Here is a 5,469-nt window from a genome sequence, read left to right on the forward strand (position 1 = left end):
AGGGTGATTCTCTCTCTTTCTGTGCCATTTCTTCCAAGTCCATGGCCTCATGGAGAGTCTGAACCCTGGATAATGATTCCTAGTGAATATGCTGTGGTAATCCATGAACACTGGATGGAGCACTCAAAATTGAAGCCTGTCACAGATCCCTAGGACCAGTAGCATATATTTTATCTATATTTGCTGGAGGTCTTATAAGAATAAACATTTTTTTCTTCATGTCAAGAACTGACAGAAACTTCTGTTTCCTTGTTATCGGTCTCTGGTGAAGCTGCATAGTGCTCTTGGGTAATACTTAAGTAACAACAATGCTGTTTCCTTTTTTAATCCAAAATCTGTGAGACCCCCCCCCTTTTTTTTTAATGCAGAAAAACCGGAGTGTCAGCATGCCAGCAACCTAAGTTAGATATGTATCTCCTGCGGTTGCCATGGCAAATGTAGAACCACAATGATATCAATCTATCAGCAAAAACATTATCAGGCATTTCCTGTTAGTGGTCTTGTACCTTTCCAGTCAGTTGCTGAGCTAGATAAGAAGGCAGTTGCTTACATTTCTGGCAGGAGATCAGAGCAGTGGCAGGGTGCCGGTGTAGGCAATCATGAAATGTCACTGAGGAATCTGACAGTGGAATTTTTAGGTCAGAAAGCTCTCAGGCCCAGCAGGACACCGGTGAGGTACATTAAATTACCCTACCATTCTTGTCAGTTTTATTACACCCTTTCCTCGAAGCAACCAGTGGGGAACATAAGGATATCAGTGTCAATATTTTGGGTCATAAGGCAAAAAAAGGAGCAAAGTGTTAAAACAAATGCAAATGAAATGAGAGGCTGTGTACACACCAGGCATTTAAACCAGGCATAAACAAACTCGCCCTCCAGATGTTTTGAGACTACAATTCCCATCATCCCTGACCACTGGTCTTGTTAGCTAGGGATAATGGGAGTTGTAGTCCAACACATCTGGAGGGTCAAGTTTGCCAATGCCTGATTTGAAAGCAAAGAATTCTAGGAACTGTAGTTTCTTGTGAGTGCTGAGGAAAACTACAGTTCCCATTATTTTTTTTGCAAAGATGAGGGGATATGCCTTAGCTGTATAGTGTGTATGCAGCCTCAGTACTCATTCCCCCTCTAGGAATGTTTGGAGTGCTGAGACTCTGATCCAAAGAGTTTTGAGTTTTAATACTTTATTCTCCTTACAGAATCATGTCCATTCTAGAACTAAGGTCCTTTTCCTGAATAGGGACTATATTCATGTATTGGGTTTTTTTGTTTTTGTTTTTACTAATACTAATTGGTGTTCATATAGTTGCCTAGAGTGGCTGGGGATGCCCAACCAGATGGGTGGGGTATAAGTAATAAATGATTATGATTGGAGGATGGGAGCTGGTCACAGCAGGAGGGGGTGACATCCTGGCTTCTTCACCAGCCTGGCTCATCTCAGCCTCTCAGCCTCCTTCCTCTTCTGGATTTCTCTCTGCCACAGACTCTCCCAGCTCACTAAACCTCTTCAGCTTCTTCTCCCTCTTCTCCCTCTGACCACTCATTGTCATCCCACCACCAATCCCTGGACTCTGAACAGCTGGTACCCCCTGCTGTTGCCTCCCACTACTTCTCTGCATCCAGCCAGTCCATGACATCAACTTTAGTGTTTTCTTTGCGTTCAGTTTCCACAGGCTTCAGCCAAAGTCAGTCTTCAGATGGTTGGAGGAGGGGCCTTTCACTTGATAGAAGCAACAGTAATCAAACACTTCCAGATATGTGCACACAGGTGAGCAGGTGTGATTTTGCCTTGGCTAGACATTGCCCTTTGACTGTATCCTTAATGGGTTTGAAGTCATTGCCATAAACATTGACCTTAAAGCAATCCTGCATTTCACACTTTCAGCAGAGTGGAGCTGCCATTTGGAATTAGCAACACTCGATCTGTAGCGGGGCCAGGCAATGCTATCCAGCCTTGGGCAGCATCATGTCTTGATTTATGAAGGTGAGCCATGACTGCTTTATATGTGAGAAGTCCAGCTCCATCTCTGAGGGCTCCAGCAGCAAATTAGAACAACAGGGAGTTACTAGTGTCCTTCTTCATAGCTCTAGGCAGGAAATTGTAAAAAAAACACACACACAAAATGACAATCTCAAAGTTCACTACAAATGTCTCTCTTATTGGATGGTTTGATCAGGTCTGGAGGATGGCCCTGGATGAGGAAGTAATGGATCAAATTAGGTTGCAAAAGAGTTCAATTAAAACAGATTTATTTGTAGAAGCCAAGCACGCATTCTCAGTGGCGGAGGAACCCTTGCGGGGCAAACTGCCTGGTGATGCATGCGCAACTTCCGTACAGACTGTGTACGTGCAACGTCCATACAGACTGTGCATGCGCAGCAGCCCATACAGTTGCCGTGTGAGCGGCAGCCCATATGGATGCCATGTGGACGCAGTGCGAGTGGCGCCCACACTGACTGTGTGCACACCCTCTGCCGCTCTACAGCTGGGGGGAGGCAGTGGGTCATCTTGTCACACACCCCCAGGGCAGTGTCCGGGGTGACCTGCCCCCCTTCATACACCCCTGTGCATTCTTAGAGTATATGGTGCACTAATCCATATGCTCCTTCTGCTTCACCAGTGCGGTTTGGGAAATCTTAAGGATAGTCTAAATTTATAATATCGGGATATCTGTAATAAATGTGAAACGTTGTGTTGTGTCCCATGTGTAGTAACAGATTTTATTCTCCCATGAGGATAAAATCTGTCAAATCATGCCCTGGTCAGTGGATTACCATATACTTATACATGCTTATAGACAAACTGGGGTAATGTTTAGAGTTTTCTGTGAGGTTTTATGGCCTTTTTTGTTGTTGTTCCTTTTTAACTGTTCATCAAAATGGGTTGTGCTATAGTATCAGGAACATATTGCATCTCACCTTGATAAGAAGCCCATTCCAAACTGAAGTTTCCAAACAATCTTCAAAGGCAGTCACACATAAAGCATGCTACAAAAATCAGTCAATGGGTGATTTTTTAAAAAAATGGACTGCTGCAGTCAGATTGAAAGGTTCCAGAAGATTGTTGAGCCAGTCTTAATTTCACAAAGATGCTCCTGGTTACAGCTGACGCCTGAAAACCCAGGTCTAAGGGTAGATCCAAGATTGTGTTTTATTCTGTTTTAATTGTGTGTACTGCTTTGGCAGCTTTAAGTGAAGGGGTCTACCAATCTGCATAGTAATAAGGGTGTAAACCAAGCTGTGCAGACAGGGATAGTGCTGTGGCTTGAGAGAATGTGGATTCTATTTGACAAAGGCAACAGCTGAGAACATGCTTAAGAAGCGGACAAATCAAAACAGTGCCAAAGAACCACACTGGCATCAGTCTGTCGTCAGTGTCATCCACATTTCAATTTATTTTGCTATTACTATTACTTATATCCTGCCTTTCGGGATAGGAACATAGGAAGCTGTGTTATAAGGAGTCAGATCATTGGGCCATCTAGCTGGGTAAGGTAAAGGTAAAGGACCCCCAGATGGTTAAGTCTAGTCGAATTCGACTATGAGGTGCAGTCCTCATCTCCGCTTTCAGGTCGAGCAAGCCAGCGTTTGTCCACAGACAGGTTTTCTGGGTCATGTGGCCAGCATGACTAAACCACTTCTGGTGCAAGAATGACGAGTGCCAGAATGCATGGAAATGCCATTTACCTTCCTGCCTCAGCAGTACCTATTTATCCACTTGCGCTGGTATGCTTTTGAACTGCTAGGTTGGCATAAGCTGGGACAGAGCGACAGGAGCTCACCCCGTTGCACAGATTATGATCAGCACTCTCTGCACTGTCAGACAGTGGTCTTTCCTAGCTTAACTTGGAGATGCTGCAAGTTTAACCTGCAGCTTTTGGTATGCAAAGCAGAGCAATGACCCTTCCCCTAAATACAGTTTTTTACAAGGCACCTTATGAGAAACATTAGAATTCTTTTAAAGTCACAGCAAACAATGTCAACAAATAAAGTAATCAGGATATGGCTGCTGAACTTGGAGACACCATTGTAGGGTTAGCAACCACTTCTTGTTTCTCTCAGGGCAGCTTTTGCTGGCAGGAAACTCTATGGCAGGAGCCACACTTCAAATCTGTTCGCTTTTCAGCTCAACTTTTTTTGTTTAGAACCAGTAGAACTCTTCTCACTTTGGAACATGGCTCAGGAGCAATCTGGAAAACACTCAGACTCAGCACATATGTACATATCCGCCGGGGGCCAGGAAACAATTTCACACTTAGCGCCAAAGAGCTTCTGACATTTTGGTGTGTAATTACTATACACCACCAAAGCCTAATATACTCGATCTATAGAGAATACTGCTTATGGATCAACGACCTGAGCATTCCCAACGTGGCTTAAAGGAATGTGCCCTGCATTTATTCCTTAAAATAAAATAAAAAAGCTTCCTTTGAATGCACATAGCTATCTTTCAAAGAGCATGAAAAAGGTCAGTGGGCCTCATGGGTAACTGAATAATACAGCCGCTCGCATAAACAAGAAGTGTGTAGAATGGAAGAGCAAATTTTCACTGATGACGGCAATGATATCATGCAATACTATAACAATTAGCACTTTGCAATCATATTGAAAAGTCTGCTAAAGCCAATAGAAGGCTTTTGACTCCAAAGTAAATATTTGAACAAACTTTATAGCAGCTCCAATGATGCTTTCACTTTGATGAAAAGCAAGCATTTGGGGGTAGAAGCATCACTGATAGCACCAGAGGAGAGGGGCACGGGATGCAAATTCCTCATAGAACAATAACTCACACCCCCAAACCCCACATTAGTTAGCCCATGTAGTTACTAGAGGAAATGAATTTTTCACCTACGAATTATAAATTAATCTTAAACTTGACAGTAATACAATGCTGCAACCTTAAACATGTTTGCTCAATTCCATTAACATCTATAGGACTTCCTTCAAAGAGAATATGTTTTAAAATGGGAGTATTAGTGTTAAATGCAATATTATTTCTCTTTCAAAAATCTGACATATGGGGGAAAGCAGTTCACTGGTCTGGGATGCCAACCTATGTTGGTTCTGGGGATCTTGAGTACCCGCTGTAGTTCCTTCAACAAAGTACACAGTTCAATGAGGAAAAGTTAAGTGACTCTCTCAAAACATAAGATCTCTTTTTTGCTTCTTCCGCTACATTACTTAATACTGTAGAGATTTTTTATTCTAATTTCCTTGAACAAGTTGTTTTCAACATATTTCAATTTTCTTTCTATTAGCCTCCTTCCCAAATGCTTGATTTAGAACACAAACACCTTGTGCCTTTACAAAACTCAAGGTGACATCTCCATCACTTCACAACACTTTTGTTGCTAATGGATAACTAGTGAGCAGTCATCAATGTGCGGCTCAGGCAAGGACATGCTGCTCTTCAAGTTATAAATATACCTCTGACACAAGTAGTTGCGAAATGATTCACTTTGAAAGGAG

The 5,469-nt window shown here is 42.7% G+C and overlaps 1 long non-coding RNA gene across 1 annotated transcript; it reads left to right on the forward strand.

Moving 5' to 3' along the window:
- The first annotated feature begins 1,216 nt into the window (after positions 1–1,216).
- On the forward strand, positions 1,217–4,256 carry LOC308582451. The gene is made up of 4 exons (XR_014005689.1): positions 1,217–1,253; positions 1,674–1,768; positions 1,886–1,984; positions 4,068–4,256. It is a non-coding gene; the product is annotated as an uncharacterized lncRNA (long non-coding RNA).
- Positions 4,257–5,469: the final 1,213 nt, after the last annotated feature.

The sequence above is a fragment of the Podarcis bocagei genome (assembly GCF_964188305.1).
Source record: "Podarcis bocagei genome assembly, chromosome: 1".
In the NCBI taxonomy this organism is placed as follows: domain Eukaryota; kingdom Metazoa; phylum Chordata; class Lepidosauria; order Squamata; family Lacertidae; genus Podarcis; species Podarcis bocagei.